General features: G+C 34.9%; 1 protein-coding gene across 9 annotated transcripts in view; it reads right to left on the bottom strand.

Moving 5' to 3' along the window:
* The window catches only part of MINAR1 (membrane integral NOTCH2 associated receptor 1), a 42,709-nt gene extending 36,033 nt beyond the window's left edge, over positions 1-6,676 (bottom strand). For 6 of the 9 annotated variants that reach the window (XM_074295214.1, XM_074295217.1, XM_074295218.1 and 3 more), the window contains exon 1: positions 5,748-6,675. The gene's annotated coding sequence lies outside the window, so the exon portion shown is untranslated. Of the gene's footprint in view, positions 1-5,731 lie in introns of all 9 variants that reach the window. The other 3 variants (XM_074295215.1, XM_074295220.1, XM_074295222.1) reach the window with 2 other exon arrangements.
* Positions 6,677-20,723: the final 14,047 nt, after the last annotated feature.

The following is a 20,723-nucleotide window of genomic DNA, read 5'->3' as shown; positions in this document are numbered from 1 at the left end:
ATATGATTGACAATACAGTTGGTGCTTTCAGTTTAGTCTAATGGTCTCAATTTAGTCATCAAGGAATTTCTAACTCCAGGTTTCATTTTTTTTTCTCTAAATTAATTATCATTGGATAGCCTTGTCTTATATTGGAAACTTTTATGATGTCAAAAACAAAAATACTATTTGTAAAACTTCCCAAAAATGTGATGTTTTATGTATATATGATAAAATATTGTTCATAATGGAAGAAATATGGGACAGAGTCAAGAGAATTTGGAATCAAGAGTTTTGGGCTAGAATCTTAGTCTTAACAAAGAAAGAAAGAGATAGAGACAGAAAGAAAGAGAAAGAGACAGTCAGAGAGAGAAAAAAGAGATGGAAGGAGAGAGGTAAGGAAGGAGAAAAGAAAGAAGGAGGAGAAAGAAGAAGAGGAGGAAGACAGAAAAAAAAGAAACAGAAAGATAGAAAGACAGAGAGACAAAGGAAGAGAGACTGACAGAAAGACATAGACCAAGAGACAGAGAGAGAGAGAGAGAGAGAGAGAGAGAGAGAGAGAGAGAGAGAGAGAGAGAGAGAGAGAGAGAGAGCTAATACAGAAAGTGATATATTTCTTAAGTTTTTTTACAAATAATGTCCCCTTGTCTATTGCACTAGTGACCTATCTTGCCTAGCAATGTGTTAAATAATACTAACAGGTTTACGCATCCTTTATTCAGTTCTAGTTATTAGCTTAGAGAAGTGCTTTCTTCCCAATATAAGATCACACTGGTTCATTTCATTTTTTCACATGGACATTGGTCAGACAGACTTTCTCAAAGAATAAATTACTCCTGGGAATAAATTAAACATTTTAGTTCTTCCAGGCAAGGGGTTCCATTCGATTTAGTGCACTAGAAATATTGCTTATCAAATGGTATATTCCTTAATTTTGAAAATTAATGTAATTATTCTTCCAACTAACTTTCTCTAAGAGAATTTTTTACACATTGAAAAAATATAAAGGATAATGAAGATTTTTTTTTTAAATTCTCTATCTATTTTCTATTTCTTTCAGAATAACTTTCAAAGAGATAACTTTTATTCTTTCTTATAGGCATATTTCTTGTCCAAGAAGGTGAGAATGTTTATACAGGAAATTCTTATTATTCCAGTATTTGACCAGAAATTTCTATTTACTGGTAAAGTGATATAATATCTTCATAGAATGACTATCAGAGACTTTAAAATGCTGATATGCTTTGTGAATTAACAAAGTAAGACTATATTATAATTGATAGAGTTTTTGTAACACATTATCCTAAAATACATAGTTTGAAAATGGATGCTCATTATGTGACCTGCATATAATACATGTAAATATTGCTTTATAAACTATAATGTTTCACTAAATCTTAAGAATGAAAAGAACTTCCAGAAATCCCTTCTACAACATCTATGATAGTCTCTTGAATACCTTCAATAACACCAAGTGCATTATTTTGTGAAGTATTTTTGACTGCTCTAAATTGCTAGTGCTCTTTTGCCTATGTAGCTGAAATTTTGTTCTTTATAATTTCTAGCAATTGGTCCCAGTTCTGTCTGCTGTAGTAATATGCAAAGGCACTACTCCTTGTACCAAATGACAGCTGGTAACTTATTTGAATATGACTATCATGAATTAACTAAAATGTTTCTTTTCTAATTTAAACAACTCCATTTTTCTCATTTAACATGATTCTTTCTTGTTACTCTTGTCTATGTGTCAATTCTCTTAAAATATGCTTACCAGTTAATAGCCTTTCACCTTTGATTCTGAAACTGGGCATTTGTAACCAAAAGAGTTCAAAATTGAAAGAAAACCATCAAGTATACTTAAAATACACACAGTAGCATTTTATGATAATAACAAATTGGAAACAATTTTCAGCTGTTATTTTAAGAATGAATGAATTTTGATATATAATGTTATCATGCTGTAAGAAATGATAAATGAGGAATTGAGAGAAATATTGGAAAATTTGAATGATATGGCAAGTAAGCAAAAAGAAAAAAAAACTATATCTACACATATACATGCACACACATACATAATGATGATAATACTGTTGTGCAGTTCTTAACTTATTTTTATTCCATGGAACTCCTTGCAGCTTAGTGAATCCTTAGTATTTTTATTTAATATTGCCTTCATTTATAATTGAAGGTAATGCTAAATTTCATTAGAGATGAGTAGAAACAAAGATGCAAGTTTTCCCCATCCATCTGCACAGACAACCCGAAAATTTACCCACTAGGGTCTAAGTTAAGAAACCCTGATGCTAAAACAATGTAAAAGGCAAATGTACTTAGATTAGTTATAATGACAGCTCTGGGCCTGGAACAAAGAATGAAACATATTTCTTTACTCTTCAGAAAGTTGAGTGTGTTAAGGGGTAATATAATTAATATTAATTAATATTATTTTCATGTTATGTAACTCTTTGGGACTTAAAAAGCACTTTATATGAATTATCTCATTTTATTTTCATAATCACCCTTGTGAGCTGGCTATTTTTAACCATATTTCTAGAGGAAGAGACTGAAGATCAGAGAGGAAGTTGGTGGTCAAGAGACTTATAGCTACAAATTCAGGTCTTTCTAATTCTAATTCTATCACTCTAACAATGCATTCCCTAGCAGTTTTTGCTTAACTGATTCAGAGAGAGAGAAAGAGAGAGAGACAGACAGAGAGAGAGAAAGAAAGAGAGAGAGAGAGAGAGAGAGAGAGAGAGAGAGAGAGAGAGAGAGAGAGAGAGAGAGAGAGAGAGAGAGAGAGTGTGTGTGTGTGTGTATGTGTGTGTGTGTGTAGGGGGGGGGGTACTACTGGAAAAAATAACCATGATATCAACAATAACAACAACGACATGAATAAAACATAAAAATAAAAATAAGGATTCTAGTGAGATTCCTGCTTCTCTCTAACTGGACTCTGAAATTGTATACCATGGTTGAAAGATTGCTTTTAGGTTTCTAAGCAGCTCCATTTTACTAGTGAATTCTTTTTGATTACTGTTTAACTTTAAGCCGATTGGAAGAGGGGAACTAACACCATATAGTAAAGATATATGATTGATTAACCAGTGCACTTCATCTCTGACCAGGCACTTCAACCACTTAATTCTTTACTTTCTTCTTCCCATATTGATTCTGTCTCAGGGTTTAAATTGTGCTGAAGGTTAAGCAGGCAGTTTTCATAGAATTTGAGACTTAGGACCTTTTCTAATGTATATTAAACTGGGTAATGGGTAGGCCTGTGACTTTTTCTTCATTTTGATCATGAAATGAAATCATTATTCTCAGATTCATTTCTGCCTCATGTTTGTCAAGATTTGGAAATGATGGAAATATTCCATTATTTGCCACATCATGAATAGTAGGAGAAAAAATGACAATCCCTCAAATTTGCACAGCCTATGTTCTACGAAGCACAGTCCTAGAATTAATCTTTTTTGATTAACTTCTATTATGGTATATTGCTGATAAGGAGAAGCTACCAAACTCTTCACATAGCCAGATAGAAAATGTACAACAGGTGGAAAGAGATTATATCACAGATAGCCGATTACTTAAATACTCTCAGAAACTTAAAGACTATAAACTTCTTTCCTATATAGTTACCACTGGAGAGAAAAAAAAAGATATAGGAACATAGTACTAACACAATAAGTTAAAAGCCATTACTAGCCAGAAGTATTTATTCATTAGTATTGTTATGCACTAACATAGTCTCCTAGGGCTTATTGTATTCATAAATAAATTCATTTCTCCTTGAACTGTCAACACCAAGTTAATGTTCACCCATTTCAAGCTCCTTATAAACATCCCAGGTAAGGATCAAGTAAGGCTGTTAATCTGGCACTTACTCTAAACTGTCTCTTCAGGCTACAAAAACAACAAAAAATCAAGACAAAAATAAAAAATAAAACCTTAAAATTGTTACTTCTGTGTTCATCTCCCTCCATCTCACCACCCCCAACTCTGATCTTCAAAAACAAGAAAGCTCTTTAGCAGATTATGTGAAACCCCTTATATCTCTCAGAGGTGTTTCATGAAGCCCACACTACCAATCTACCCTAACTTCAACATTAAGCAAAACAAAGCAGCCAGGCTCATGCCGAGTTGGTAACAACAGATCCTTGGTTCACAATGGCATTTAATGGACAAATTTGCTCTGGCTGGCTTCTATCTTCAGGGAAGTCTGAAATATTCCAACAGTCAAAGAAAGGAGGGGGAAGAGTGGGGTTAGGAGACTGTTATTTATATTCACTCTTCACCACAGAGAGTGGTGGCAGTTTATAAGCTTCTGGGTGGGGTTTATAATTGGCCACATTAAAACTGGCAAACAGCCTTTGGCAACTCTTATGATGCATAAAAATAAAACCTATATTAAACACAGAGGGACATAGCACCTCATCATTACAAACAAATTAGGTTGGCTTGGCCAAGGATTTGCTGCCTCTGGGTTTCCACTCTCAATCATTTCCTCAACCAAATTAAATAGATCTCCAAAAATCCTCTACATAAAGGGTTGATGCATACAAGATTCCTTCAGTAGCTCTGGATGTTTTCATTGTTCTTATAAAATATAGTTTACTCCAACTTAAAGGGGTTAATAAACAGAAAGATTTGTTGTCATTGTGTGTACAACACCTTAACCACAGGCTACAATTTGTAAGGCATCTCATTGCCAAGCAATGTTCAGCTACACACTTGTATTATTCTGTTATATAACTGAAATGCTGGTTCAGATTGCCCACTCCATGCCAAGGAAGTGTACAAATCATGATTACAGTTTGATCTATGACCTGCAAGAATTTCACATTATGATTTATGAATCATTGACTGTCATTAACTATTCACTACATAGGTATGGCATTTTTGGCATACAGAAATACACATTCCACACAGCTTTCCCATCTTCCGGGTATATTTAGCTGAAAATCTTCATCTCACCAGCCAGATACAAGTATAAGTCTCACATGTCAATATACCGGGAGATCTAAATTATTTTAAATGTATGCACAAGGCATTCTATTTTCAATGAAGACCCCAGGCACTGAAAACTTGTCAAAAAACCAGTTTTCTTCTTATGAATTTTATGCTAGCCAAGACATTTACATCTTCTGAGCCTGGAAACCAGCTCTTGCTTTCCAGTCATCCTAAGCTCTTCACTCTAACACACTTCCATCACCTTATCCCACTGATAATAAACTGAACATGAATTGCTTTACTCAGAGACGGAGTGGATTTAAAGGACAGCGTTAAGTGCAGACTTTCACACACATATACACGTGTTCTATGCGTCCTGCACCTATATTTTGTGTAAAGAAGTAGTGTGTGCATGTGTGTTGTTTGGGGAGTAGAAAAGTGATAATTTTGAAGCTAACCACTCAAGTTACTGAAGAAAGCTTCACTCTATTCATTGCTGCCTTTAGGTTTGCGCTATCCAAGGCTTGGTACTTACCTCCCTCTCCTGGATTCTTTACATGCTCCCAGAACCCTAATAGATGCGGAGCAGCTGCGGGTCCCAGGCATCACAAAATCTCTCTGCCTGACTCCTGCCGGCCAAGCTGGCCCCCGAGAAGAATGTTGGGATAGCCCCGAATCCCTCACCTCCTACCTCTTTCAGAGCCTGAACTAGCCCGGGTCCTTTCCTCTCCCTCCCGCACGCCCAGTCCGTAGCAGATGCTGCTATTGCTACCAGACTCCAGGCGCTCGCCCTCCTCACCTGCGCGGTTCCCCACCTGGCTTTGTCTGGAGCTGGGCTGGCCCAGGTCAGGCTCATCTGCAGCAGGAGCGGCATCCCGGGGAAGGGGCGGGCCGGGATCGGAGTCCGTGGGAAGGACGGGCTGTATGGGCTCCCATGGTGCTCGGACTCGCTAGGTTGGCTATAGGAAGCTCCGGGAAGGCAAGAGACGCGGCGGGCGGCCGCTCCCGCTGCTCGACTCGGGACTGCCTTCTGCAACCCGGCGCACTGCCGCCACCAACGCCACTGCCTCCACTAGTCGCCTTTGTGTCTCTGGCTGCGCCGCAACGTCACCCGCCGGCTCAGGACCAGTTAGCAGGGCTAGATAGGGAGTCTCGATACTGGAGGTTGAAAGCCGGCGGGCTACTGGGGCTCAGCCCCATCTGCACCTTCCGCTGCCTCTCGTCCTCCATCTCCCTCTGTGAGCCCTCCCCGAGCACTCAGGAGAGTGACTCCGGGCGAGGGGCAGAGCTCAGCTGTGGGAGGGGGTGGGTCCGGGAGGAGGGGGTAGAAACCATCTGCAAACCGGGGTAGCAGACTGGGCTCCTACTACTTGAGTGGAACAGGACCAGCTGGGGAGCAGGAGGGAACAACGGAGGGAACTGTAGTGGATCTAGAGGGAGGGAGGACCAGCAACTGCACTGAACTGGGTTTGTTTGGGTCCTTTCTATCTGTAGTCCGGGAGAAGAAACCCTGAATTTGAGATCCAGTTTTCAGGAGCAATTTTTCTTCTCCCAGACTTCCCCTCTGAAGGTGACTGCAGCCTTAGGCTGAACAGCAAATAGCGTGTGTGTATGTGTTTTTGTGTGTCTGTATATGTGTCTTTTGTGTGTGTGTATGTGCGGGTGTGCGTGCGCGTATGCATATTTATCTATATAAAATATCATTCCCTTTAATGCACCCTCAGTTTTGTGTCCCTTTACGGGCTAATGTTCCGGATTTCAGGAACCCCGCAGCCATTTGGAAAACCCTGGGCAAAGTGACCGGCTTTGTTACTGATTTTCCCTCCCGGGTCCTATCTTGGTCTAATTGGTACCTAGATTGTAAGGCTGGCTGGTCATGTGATCTCATACTTTCTCTTCGAACATACATAGCTAGAATGTCTTTTAAAATATCCATCTGACCAGGGAAACCGTTTGTAAATCACATAGATCAATGCAGTGAGACTGAAATCTAGTTGCAGTAACTATCATTTCAGAACCTTTCCCAATGGGCTGGAAAAGCACACAACACTGTAGTGTCTTTCAGCTCAATGAACACACAGAACAAAGTAAAAGCCAGAACACCTGGAGGTGATGATCCCATAGAAGAGAAAATTCTCCAAGTTATAATAGAAATGTAATATTCTGACATTTCCCACATCCCGTATATCATTAGCCTTTTGGATTAGCAAAGAAAACAGTTAAAGATTTACTACCTGAGAGTACCAGTAAACATGTATTATCTTAAAGTTCAAGGGTGCCAGCTCAGAACACAACTAAATATCATTGGTCGAGACACACAGATACATATATATGTGCATGTATGTGTATAGAACTAGAAGAAGAAAGTATATAGATATAGATATAAACAAAACAGCCCCAGATCAAAAGGCATGATGGATTACTATTTTTTTCTCTTGGTAGTATCCTTAATTACCCCAAAATCCAAACCTTAGAATTTCCCACGCTCATAAGTTGCCCCAAAAGACAAGGAACATGGTGGATTATTAACACTTTTATTCTTAAAAGACTGCATGGTGTTAATTCTTTCATTAGCCTCTTATCAAAGTCAGAATCCCATTTTATGTAGGAGGAAACTGAGACTTGGAGAATTTAAATGGCAGAGCCATTATCAGTTTCTTCCTTCTACCTTTTGTTTTGAAATTTTCAATGTTTCCCAAATGAATTGATTTTTGGATGAATTACTACTTTAGCCTATTTAGAGGCTGCAGTAAGAGAAGAAGGTTGCCCAAAATAGATATTTTGAATTCCTGCCTTTTACTATTTGGGAAACTGAGCCTGATGGCCTCTGTAAATTTTTTAGGGAAGATCATTTTAAGAAGTAGTTTTGGATGAGAGAAATGAGTATAAAAGCCTCAAAAATGCATCCACATCATCTAATGTCTGTGTAAAACATATATACTTATGCATGTATAAATACACATAAACACATTCAGAGACAAACCCCCTAATTAAGTCAATGTGAGCTTACTTGTGGAAAAATCCTTCAGAGGTCAATTTGATCTGAGTTTAGAGTCAGGGAAAGAGACAACTTTTTGGTTAGTAAGAAAATACATTTAGCAGAATTTGCCATATGATCTTTACTAAGTTATTTTGAAGTCTTGAAGAGTCAAATATAACTGGAAACCACTGAAAACAACTGAACAATAAAAACAATAAAAAGTTATTTGATTTCTCTGAACTTCAATTTCCTCATCTTTAGAATCAGATGTAAAGACCAAATGAAATAATTGCTATATTATTGTCAAGGTCAGAGTCAATAATGGGGTTGAGGAGATCTTTACATGATAGTCCTTTATCAACAACAACAAAAAACTATTTTGGAAAGAACTCTTCTGTAGCATTCAAATGCAGTGTCTCAAATGGAATGAAACAATAAAAATTATCATAAGGAATAAAACCAATATTATTTCCTTACAATACTCTCTAGCATATATACATAATATTCTCATCACAATCATTCAACAAAAAAAAATCATTCAACTTTTGGTTAGATTGTGTTGCCTATGTGTATATGTTCTATAGAATCAGAAGAGTAGCCTGTTTCAGTAATTTCATGTGCTAAATAAAAACATTCATTTCCTTTGCTTTATAATTCTGCTGGAGACTCAAGAGACTATAGCTAAAATATGAAAAACTGCTTCTAGCATTAAATACTTCTAATGGTTCTGTTGTATTCAGTTTACTCTAGGAGTAACACAATCACAATTGGTCAACTTATCAATGCTAGAACATTTCTCCCTGCACTCTGGGCCTTGTATTATGTAATCCCTATGATCTCACTTACAGAACAGAAATCCATCTTGATCCAGCTCCATTGTCCCTAGTAAAAATTGACTTGTTAAAATGAGTAGAGAGTAATTGTAGACAGAACAAAATCTATTTCATCTTGTAAATCTTAATAGCTAAGTCTTAATGGATACAGTTAAGGCAAGTGTTGAGAAATTGTTCTCTTGGTAATTCAAAAGATTTGACTTTTTCCCCAATCTCTCAGGTTTGCAACCTCAACATTATTCTTACCTTTTTGCTTTTTCTAATCCCAAACAGAGAACAGTAATAAATATTGCCATTTCTATATTTACAGCACCTCTCACATCAGATTCCTTTCTTCTACTTATACAGCCATCACCTTACTTCAAACCTTTATCACCTCTCAGTTCCTGAGATTAGTTCAATGGCTTGCTAATTACTCTCTTTTCCTTAAGTCTCTTCTCAAATCAGTACAATTTTAGAGTAACACAGATATTTTCCAGCCAAAGAAATTTTCCTTAAGCACAAATGTCATTCCCTTACTTAATCAATGCTGATGATTCTTTATTGCCTTAAAGATAAAATATATACTCCTTCCATTTTTAAAGTTCTTTGCAACATGACTCCAATTATCTTTCCAGTCTCAAGAAATATTATATCTACTTCTGCAATTCAGGATCCAGATGAAATAGCATTTTCTCTGTTCCTCTCACTCAATGTTCCCAATTCTTTATCTTTTTTTTTTTTCTGTCCCTCATGCCTGGAATGAACTCCCTCTCACCTTTGTCTCAAAAAATATCTTTTTTTCCCCTTTAAGATTCATATTAAGTAATGTCTTACATGTAGCTTTTCCTAATCCTTTTCAACTACTAGTGTGTTCCCTCCCAAACTACTATATATTTAATTTTTTTTAGTATTTCTTTATATTTATTCTTTTTACATATATTCTATATAAACTTATGCAGAGTATCCCAAGTATTAGAATAGTTTTAAGCTTCCATAACTTTAATCTTGACTTTTGGCTTTTAACTTTAATGATTTTAAAACTGCATTAAAAGTTTTAGGATACTCAATGTATATTTGTCTCCTTCTTTAGAACACAGATTCTTTTAGAGTAGTTGTTTGGCCTGGGCTTTTGTTTTTTGTTGTTGTTTGTTTGTTTTGCTTTGCTTTGTTTGTACTACCAGTATTTAGTACAATACCCTAGGCCATAGTAAAAACAAAATAAATTCTTATTAGTTAGTTGTTGGTTGATTGAAGAAAGAAGAGAAGCTGGAAAAATGAAAAGCTTGTCAAGTTTTATTGTTTGGGTTCCTCTAGCAATTCGTTTGAGAGCATTCTTCAGAAGTCTGCATCAGAGTTTCAGGCTGATTACACACTTGAAGGTGATGAGATGCCATATTGACAATTCAGATGTCTTGCCCACATTTTTTTTTTAATTCAAAACAGGCAAGTGCAGTTGCATTGTTTGGAATATGCCTGCCAATCCCTGTGCTACAAAGAACTCGAAAAGAGGCGTGGTTATTTCAATAGAAATTTGATTCAAAAATGAAATGAATTTTATTTTTGATAAGATATAACAAGTCAAGAAGTTTTCACAGGAACTATTTTAATAAAGAAGAGAATGCAAATTATTGACCAAGCTTATTTGGTTACTTTCCCTACTTCTACTAGACTATGTATGTTGTATAGTCTGGCATATGATATGTTACTTGCCAACTTTTCAATATCAGAATCAATTCTAGACTGGGAGACATAACTTGTAGCTATTGTTTTCATGTAAAGAGTTTCATGATATTTTGAAAAAAGTGTGGCCCAGATAGAGTGGCAGCTGTCTTTTGAAATAACGGCAGGATTTGAAAGGCATCTTTTGTAGACAGATAATTAATGTTGATTGTTTCTGTTTCTAGGGCAGTTTCTTTTCTGGTCATACCAGTTCAAAAATTAGTCTGAGGTTTGGGGCAATGAATCAAGTGATTTCATTAACTTTAAAGGGGTAAGGAGTGTCTTTTAACATAAACTTATTCAATAAAAATGAAACTGACACAATCTGTATCTGTTATGGCAGACATCTCAGAATATTTTAGACTTATAATCATTACATTGTGATCAATATTATGGAAAAGTCTTGGATGTTTCAGATGAAGAAAGACAGTAATTAAGGGTAGACATTTCTATTTAGAAAGAATCACAGCAAAATGTAAAAGTATTAATGAGCTACTAGAAATGGACTTTTTCACTTTGGTCATATTTGATAGCAAAAGTGGGTTGATCAATTTATATGTTGTTTAATTCTCTAGAGAGGCAGTAGTGGATAGAGAGCTAGTTTTAAAGCCAGAAAGATTTGTCTTCAAGTCTCTACATACATGGCTATGGTACTATGGACAAGTCACCTAAATTAACAAGTAGACTGATTAAGAACAGGGTTCAAATCCTGCCTTAGATACTTAATTTTTTTCTTTTTTTTCTTTTCTTTTTTTTATTATAGCTTTTTTATTTACAAGATATATGCATGGATAATTTTTCAGCATTGACAATTGCAAAACCTTTTGTTCCAACTTTTCCCCTCCTCCCCACCCTTTCCCTCATATGGCAAGTTGACCAATACATGTTAAATATGTTAAAGTATAAGTTAAATGCAATATATGTATACATGTCCATACAGTTATTTTGCTGTACAAAAAGAATCGGACTTTGAAATAGTGTACAATTAGCCTGTGAAGGAAATAAAAAATGCAGGTGGACAAAAATAGAGGGATTGGGAATTCTATGTAGTGGTTCATAGTCATCTCTCAGAGTTCTTTCCCTGGGTGTAGCTGGTTCAATTCATTACTGCTCTATTGGAACTGATTTGATTCGTCTCATTGTTGAAGAGGGCCATGTCCATCAGAATTGATCATCCTATAATATTGTTGATAAAGTATATAATGATTTTCTGGTCCTGCTCATTTCACTCAGCATCAGTTCATGTAAGTCTCTCCAGGCCTTTCTGAAATGATCCTGCTGGTTGTTTCTTACAGAACAATAATATTCCATAATATTCATATACAACAATTTATTCAGCCATTCTCCCAATTGATGGGAATCCACTGCCTTAGATACTTATGCATGAACTTGGTAGTCCTAGGCAAGTCAATTAACTTCTCTGTGCAATAGTTTTCTCTTTTATAATGTGAGCAGATTTGTCTGGTCCCCAAGGTCCATTCTACATCTAAACACATAATTTTGTATATTTCACCTTTTTATGCTCTCCTGCTTCATTTTTATTACATGGAGGAGTTCCCATGCTATACTCTCTGGGTAAAATGGACCACCTCTTCACAATAACTGCATACTGAAGTTACTTTTTTCTTTTAAGGTCCAATTAAGGAGCTGCCATCTTTAAGACTCACCTAGGTACAAGAGCTCTCTCTAGGGGTATACTGAAGTATAATCACAAATCTATAATTATAAATCTACCAAAAAAATTAAGTCTAATCTAACATACTTTTAAGTACAATATATATTATTAAATTTTTATATCTCACTTTCTTAAGACTAGACAATCAACAAGATAATAAAACAAGTTCTCACATAGCACCTGCTGATTTCAGAGTAATACTCTGTAAATATTCATAATGAAAATTTCACAATCATCGCTTAAGTTGATAAAAATTGGTTACAATACTTCATTGGATCTTCTTGACTTTAAACTTTATATAGTACTTTACATAGTTCTCTTCCTTAGACTACTTCTTTGGGCCTATCACAGAGTCTCATAGATTTATTATCTCTCTGCCCTATTAGATTAGGAAATAGAACAAAGATCTTATCAACTTTTTTATCCCCAGCTTTCAGCATAGTTCGTTATATGTAGTGTTTATTAAATTGAAATGTTTGATAAATATATAATTATTAATAACATAATTATTACTACACATATAAGAGGTACCCATAAAGAATGATCCAGTAACAGCAACTAAAAAGGGAAATATACATTTACATAAGAACAACATTGTTACATATCCTGTCATATAAAAAGAAAAATAATACATGTGAAATAATAAAATAAAAAATAAATAAATGGTCTTCTCTATGTATTTCTTCCTATTAATTTATCCTTCTACCTTTTTTTTCTTTTCTAAGAATAAAAATTATAGAGACTAGAGTGCTACATCAAGATTGAGAAGGATTTGGGTTTATATTTTGCAGCTTATATTGGTTGCTGTGAGACCCAAATGAGATGATATATATATATATATATATATATATATATATATATAAAGTAATTTTCAAACTTTTAAGTGTTATGTAAATAAAAATCATTGGTATAACATTTTATATATATATGTATAAAATGTTATACCAATGATTTTTATATATATATGTATTCTATATTGTAGAGATAACCAATTCTCCTTATTTCTCCTCTTTGTTTTTTCATGTTTTCTTTTAGTTTCTCATTTCTTTTATCTTTCCTTGCCCTTCTCATTTTTTTTTATTCTTTTCATTTTTAACAGTTTATTAATTTTTAATACATATTGTTTTAGGAAGCTTGTTGGGAGAGAAAAATCAGAGGAAAAGGGAAAACCATGGGAGAGAGAAAAAAACAAAAAAGAAGTGAACATAGCATATATTGATTTACATTCAGTTTCCTTAGATCATTTCCTGGAAGCAGATGGCATTTTCTATTGGAATTGATTTGGATCACTGAACGACTGGGAAGAAGCAAGCCTTTCATAGCTGATCATTGCACATTCTTGCTGTTATTGCATACAATGTATTCCTGGTTCTGCTTGTTTCACTCAGCATCAGTTCATGTAAATCTTTCCAGAAATTTATATCTTCTGCTTGTTCATCATTTTTTTAAAGGACAATAATACTCCATTACCTTCATGTACCATAGCTTGTTCAGATATTCCCCAATTGATGGGCACCTACTCCTTTTCCAATTCTTTCCTACCACAAAAAAGAGCTGCTAAAACATTTTTGAACATATGGGTCCTTTTCCCTCTTTTATGTTTTCCTTGGGATGTAGTGTCAGTAATGGCACTGCTGAGTAAAAGACTATGCACATTTTATAGTCCTCTGGGAATAGTTCCAGATTGCTCTCCAGAATGGTTGGAATATTTCACAACTCCACCAACAATGCATTAGTATCCCAGTTTTTCCACATCTCCAATTTTTATCATCATCTTTTCTAGTCATATTAGCCAATCTGACAGGTGTGAAGTGCTACCTCAGAATTCTTTTAATTTGAATTTCTCTAATCAATAGTGATTTGGAGCATTTTTTCACATTATTATAAATGGCTTTAATTTCATCATTTGAAAATTATCTGTTCATGTTCTTTGACCATTTGTCAATTGGGAAATGACTTGTATTTTTATAAATTTGACACAGTATTTTAAAATATATTTTAGAAATGAGATCTTTATCAGAAACACTCACTGCAAAGACTTTTCCCCAGCTTTGCACTTTCCTTTTAATCTTGCTTCTGTTGTTTTTGTTTATGCAAAACCTTTTTTATTTAATGTAATCAAAGTTGTCCATTTTGCCTCTCATAAATTCCTACCTTCTTGAAATTTCTAAGATGTAAATTTTCCCTTGTTCTCCTAATTTATTTATAGTATCCTCTTTTATGTCCAAATCATATATCCATTTGAATCTTTTTTTGGTATGGGATATGAGATGTAGGTTTATGCCAAGTTTCTGATATATTATTTTCCAGTTTCTCCAGCTAATATGATCAAATAGTGAGTTCTTATTCCAGAAGCTGGAGATTGGGGTTTATCAAATACTAGATTGCTATAGGCTTTGCTTATTGTGTCATACGTATCTAATTTATTCCACTGATCCACCACTCTTTTTCTTAGCCAGTACCAAATTGTTTTGATGACTAGTGCTTTATAATACAGTTTTAGGTTTGGTACTGCTAAGGTACCATCCTTTGTAATTTTTTTTCTCATTAATTCCTTGATGTCCTTGACCTTTTGTTCTTCCAGGAGAATGTTGTTGTTATTTTTTTTTTCTAATTCTACACAATAATGTTTTGGTAGCTTGATTGACATGACACTGAACAAGTAAACCAATTTAGGCAGAATTGTCATTTTAATTACATTGGCTCAGCCCAATCAAGTACAATTGATATTTTCCCAATTGTTTTGATCTGATTTTATTTGTGTAAAAAGTGTTTTGTAATTGTGTTCATGTAAATTTTGGGTTTTTCTTGGCAGGTAGTCTCCCAGGCATTTTGTCAGTAATATATAGAAATGCTATTGATCTGTGGAGATTTATTTTATATCCTGCATCTTTATTAAAGCTGTGAATTTTTTCCAGTAGGTTTTTGGTTGATTTTCTAGGAATCTCTAACTATATCATCGTATCATTTCCAAAGAGTGATAGTTTTATTTCCTCATTGCCTATTCTAATTTCTATTTCTTTTTCTTTTCTTAATACTCAAGTCAACATTTCTAGAACTGTAATGCTCTCTTCTCTAAGTTGTAATCGTTCTCTGTGAGCAGATCCTTGGAGAGCTTCTGGAGGCAGCCTTAGTTTTGGTTCTATTCCAATAATCACCAAATGCTGCCAGGAGTTAAAGTCCAGATCTTTTATTGTCTCTTCCAAAATCTTATCTCCTTCATTTGGGGCTCAGCTAGTTTTCTGGAGGCCTTTCTCTCTCCTTGGTTCTAGAGAACTCTTGTCTGAATGTCTCCAGTCCACAAATAGAAGTGGGAAATGATTTGACTCCTCCTCCCAGAGAGTGGGCTTGTGAATCTCTCAGAAGTCAATCCTAGGTGTGAATCTGCTAGAAGTCCCCTGAAGTTCTCTCCCAAAGTTCTCTGAAGTTCTCCCAAAGTTCTGAGAGCTTCTCTCGAGGAAACCATTATTTGTTGTAGGATTAAATCAATGCTAAATTAGATCTAACCATTGTCTCCTCAATTCCACTCAGTACCTTGTTTCAAGTTCTGGCCCATAACATCTCCTTGTAGGGTCAGATCAATTATACTGAACTATGCTAAATTAGATAATTATTGTATTTATTCATTCCAGTGACTTAGCACTTGGTAAGAATCCTAACATAAAATAATGTTGAATAAAGTGGTGATAATGGTCATCCTTATTTCACCCCAGATCTTATTGAGAATGTGTCCAGCTTCTCTCCATTATAAATAATGTTTGCTGTAGGTTTTAGAAAGATACTACTTATTATTTTAGGGAAAGCTCCCTTTATCCTTATGTTCTCTAGTGTTTTTAAATAGGAATGGGTGCTGTATTTTGTCAAAGGGTTTTTCTGTATCTGTTGAGATTATCATATGATTTCTGTTGGTTTTGTTATTGCTATGGTCGATTATGGTAATAGTTTTCATAATATTGAACCAGCCCTGCCTGCATTCCTGGCATCCCACTTGGTCATAGAGTATTATCCTGTTGATAAACTGCTATTATCTCTTTGCTAATAATTTATTTAAAATTTTTTGTATCAATATTCATTAGGGAGATTGCTCTATAATTTCCTTTCTCTCTTTTGACATTTCCTAGTTTAGGTATCAGTGCAATATTTATGACATAGAAGGAATTTGGCATTACTCCTTTACATATTTTTTTTTAAATTAGTTTACCTAGTATTGGAATTAATTGTTCTTTAAATGTTTGGTAGAATTCACTTGTGAATCCATCTGACCTTGGAGATTTTTTCTTAGTGAGTTTATTAGTTACTTGTTCAATTTCTTTTTCTAAAATAGTACTATTTAAGTATTTTATTTCCTGTTCTATTAACCGGGGCATTTATGTTTTTTAAAATATTCCTCCATTTCAATTATAGATTGAAATTAGATTGGCAGACAGAGTTGGGCAAAATAGCTCCTAATTATTGCACTAATTTCTTTTTCATAGATAGTAAATTCTCCTCTTTTATGCTGGTGATTTATTTTTTTTTTCTTTCCTTTTTTTCTGATCAAATTAACCAAAAGTTTATCTATTTTGTTAGTTTTTTTTTCAAAAAACCAACTCTTAGTTTTGTTTATTAGTTCAGTAGTTTTCTTAGTCTCTGTTATAGTAATCTCTCCTTTGAATTTCAAAATTTCTAATTTGTTATTTGAAGGGTTTTTATCTGTTCTTTTCCTCGCTTTTTTTAGCTGCATACTAAATTCGTTAAACTCATCTTTATTTTATTTATGTAGCTATTTAGAGATTTAAAAAAAAATCTCCCCTAAGAACTGCTTTGGCTGCATCCCATAGGTTTTAATATATTGCCTCATTATTGTCATTTTTTGGATGAAATTATGGATTATTTCTCTGATTTGTGATTTGACCTACTCATTCTTTAGAGTTAGATTATTTAATTTCTAATTGGTTTTAGTCTATCTTTCCCTGGTTGTTTATTGAATGTAATTTTAATTGCAATGTGGTCTGAAAAGGAAGGATTTACTATTTCTTCCTTTTTGCATTTCATTGAGAGGATTTTGTGCCTTGTGTCTATTTTTGTGTAGGTGCCATGTATTGCTGAGAAAAAAAGGTGTATTTCTTTCTATCCCTTTTCAATTTTCTCCGGAGGTCTATCATATCTAAGTTTTCTATGATCCTACTAACTTCCTTAGTTTCTTTCTTGTTTATTTTGTGTTTAGATTTGTCTGATTCCAAGAGGGGAAGGTTGAAACTCCACACTAGAGTAGTTTTACTATTTATTCCTATAATTGGCTTAAATTTTTCTCTAGAAATTTGCCTGTTCTGCCAATTGGTACATACACATTTAGTATCATTAATATTTCATTGGTTGCAGTATCCTTTATCAAAATGTATTTCCCTCCTTATCTCCTTTAATAAAATCTATTTTTATTTTTGCTTTATCTGAGATCAGAATTGCTATCCCTGATTTTTTTTTTTACTTCAGATGAAGAATAAAAAAAATCTGTTCCAACCTTTTACCTTAACTCTGTCTTTCTGTGTCAAATGTGTTCCTTGTAAACAACATATTATAGGATTCTGTTTTTTAATCCATTCTGCTATTTGCTTCCATTTTATGGAATAATTCATTCTATTCACATTAACAGTTATGATTATCAACTGTATTTTCCTCCATCCTATTTTCTTCCCTCTATGTATTTTTGTTCTCTCTTTCTACCCTGCCCTTAGTTGTGTTTTTTTCACCCACCCCACTCACCACATTATCTCCTATTATTTCTCTTAGTAGTGTTTTTTAACCCACTCCACTTACTACCTTATTTTCTCTAACACCTTTTCCCTTTCTCTTATCTTTCTCCCTAGTATTTCTGCTTTCTCTTCTATCCTGTCCCTCTCTTTTCTTTCCCTTTTTCTCCTCCTACTTCTTTATAGTGTTAAATACATTTCTATACCCAACTGAATTCTTAATTTATTCCCTCTTAAAGCCAAAGTGATGAGATCAAGTTTCAGACAATGCTCATCCCCCTCCCTTCTTTCCCTAGATTTTAATAGGTCTTTTGCACCTCTTCATGTGAACTAATTGTCCCATTATACTTCCCTTTCCCTCTTTTTCCAGGACAGAGCTTTTCCTACCCATTATTGTCTTTTTCTTTGATGCCATTCTATCAGGGACCATTTACAACCACACCCTCAATCCATGTGATTCCCCCCTCTGCCTGCTCTAGTGACAGATATAGCTCAAAAGAATTACTGATACTGTTTTCCTATCTAGGGATGTAAACAGTTTAACCTTTAAATTTAAATATTTTATCCTGTTTACCTTGTTATAGTTCTCTTGTGTCCTGTGTTCGTAGATTAAATTTTCTGTTTAGTTTTTTTAAATAGAAATGATGCAAATTTCTTACTTCATTTAATTCCATCTTCTCCCCTGAAAGATGATGGGAGAGCTCCAGCAGCTTCCTGACTTTACTCTGCCATCTTCCCCCTTCTCTCTATATATATTTGGTACTAAAGCCCTAAACTGATGCTACTTCATAGTGTGGAAATGGCCTTGGGCTTTCAAACATGATGCTAGCAGAATCATAAACTTTGGCAGCTTTTAATAAATTAGAAAGACGCTGTGCACAGGCCTGGTAATGGCCTGAACACCTGTTGTCTGGTGACCAGCCTAAATTTGAAGACACTTATTATGAGAGGTTTGGCCACTTGGTAATAAAATATTTTTCAAAGGATGATAGTGAATATCAAAGAAGGCTGGCCAGCATAACACCAAAAGGTCATTCACTTGCAACCAGAATGTTGTAAAGGAGCTATAATTTGCCCTCATCAAAAATTTTGATGAATTCATCAAAATGATGAAATAGAGAACAATGAATATTATCTAGACTTTGCTTTTGTTTTTGAATGAGTGATTTCATGGTTTCATTAATATTTATCTTACAGAAAAATGCCTACCTGCTTATTGTTTTATAGTACTATATATATAGTACTAGCTCTGTAGTTTTCTTCAGTTTTTTCCTTGACTTTTTAGGGAAGAGAAAAAAGTATATACAAACGGTTAAAATGTTTTACTATATAGCTACTTCATCCATATGGGGTAGGGGTGCAATTGCTTAACAAACACAAAACAGAGCTGGGCAGAGCTGGTAAAAAGGCCTAGCATGAACAACTTGGATGGGCAATCTAGCTCAGGAAAAATCAATGAATTAAAAGCTTAAAGGGCCCTCAAAGATGATCTAAAATGATTTCATTTTTGCAGAGGTAATCAGAGGCCCCCAAATAGAAAGTGATTTATTAAATTCATACAGATTTTAAAAGATATAGTGTGACTTAGTAGATAGAAAGCCTAGGTCCCAATACTACCTTTTCTACTTTTCTCTGTGTGACCCTATTTAATAACAATTTTGATATTTGCAAGGCATTTTATTTCATTTGATCTCTGCAATAAGAAGTACAGTTATTATTCTCATTTTTTGGATGAGCAAATTAAGGCTCAAAACAGTGAAGTAATGTGATGACCCTGTTAGCGCTGTGTATACCTTAGAATCAGCCAGTCAGGATAAGCAAAAATCCTTGGTCTTTTGGAGTAGGAGTGAATTGGATGGATGCAGAATCTCCTAGACCTCTCCTCTTCATCTCCTGCCCAGAAGTGACACTGGCTAGTGTTACTCCACCCCCTAGTCCCTCCTACAATTCTCTGTATACACCAATTATTGAGCCAGCACCGAATAGTGGGAAGGGCCATTTTCCAAGTATATGCTTATAGCATATTGTCCAATTGATAATTAGCCTTAAGTGCTCAGTTGTCCAACCTCAGTACATTAACTCAAGAGTTTCAGCCCTTTACAAAGTAATTTTCTAGTATGTGAGAATTTGAACTCAGAGCTTTCTGACTCAAGTAAAGTACTGTAGCTACTGAATGGGACTGATTGGATGAAGTTTTCTCAGTTTGAGACTAAGTCACTCGATCCCTATTCCCAGAGCTAGAACAGGCTCCAGGAAGTCTCAGAAAGTTACAGGAAGTGACCTGACTCATAGGAAGCAGACATAATGATGACCATTGGTCAGGGATGATTAAGTCCTTTTAGTCTACCCAATGAAAAGGCTTGGGTATTTTCCTATTTAACCTGGTGTTCTACTTCCTGTTGGTCAGGTTGAGTACATGGCAGGAGATGGGATGCCTCCTGGATGTGCTGGGGCTCTTCCTGCAGGGACTAAATAAATGCTTTGTCTTTGTACCTGAAGATGTCTCTGATTAGTTAATTTGGGAAAGGGGATCTTGCACCTACCCCACATAATACTATGCAGCCTAATCACAATTTCATTCTACTTCAATTTTCTCATAATGAAATGTTTGGACTTAAATGACCTCTAAGTAAAAGATAAAGGAACAAATTATTAAAAACCTACTACATACTAGGTGCTGTACTAACTACTTTCCAAATATTATCAATTTGATCTTCAAAACAACTCTGAAAGAGTTGTTATCCCATTTTATTATAGTTGTTATTACCATAATCTCCATTTTATTACTATTGAAGAAATTGAGGCTGATAATGGTTAAGTGAATTCACTAGGGTCACAAAGCTAATAAATTTCTACAGTCAGATTTAAACTTA

This window comes from Sminthopsis crassicaudata, chromosome 2 (assembly GCF_048593235.1).
Source record: "Sminthopsis crassicaudata isolate SCR6 chromosome 2, ASM4859323v1, whole genome shotgun sequence".
Lineage (NCBI taxonomy): Eukaryota > Metazoa > Chordata > Mammalia > Dasyuromorphia > Dasyuridae > Sminthopsis > Sminthopsis crassicaudata.
Note: the sequence above shows the minus strand (reverse complement) of the source record. Positions and strands in the feature narration are given on the sequence as shown.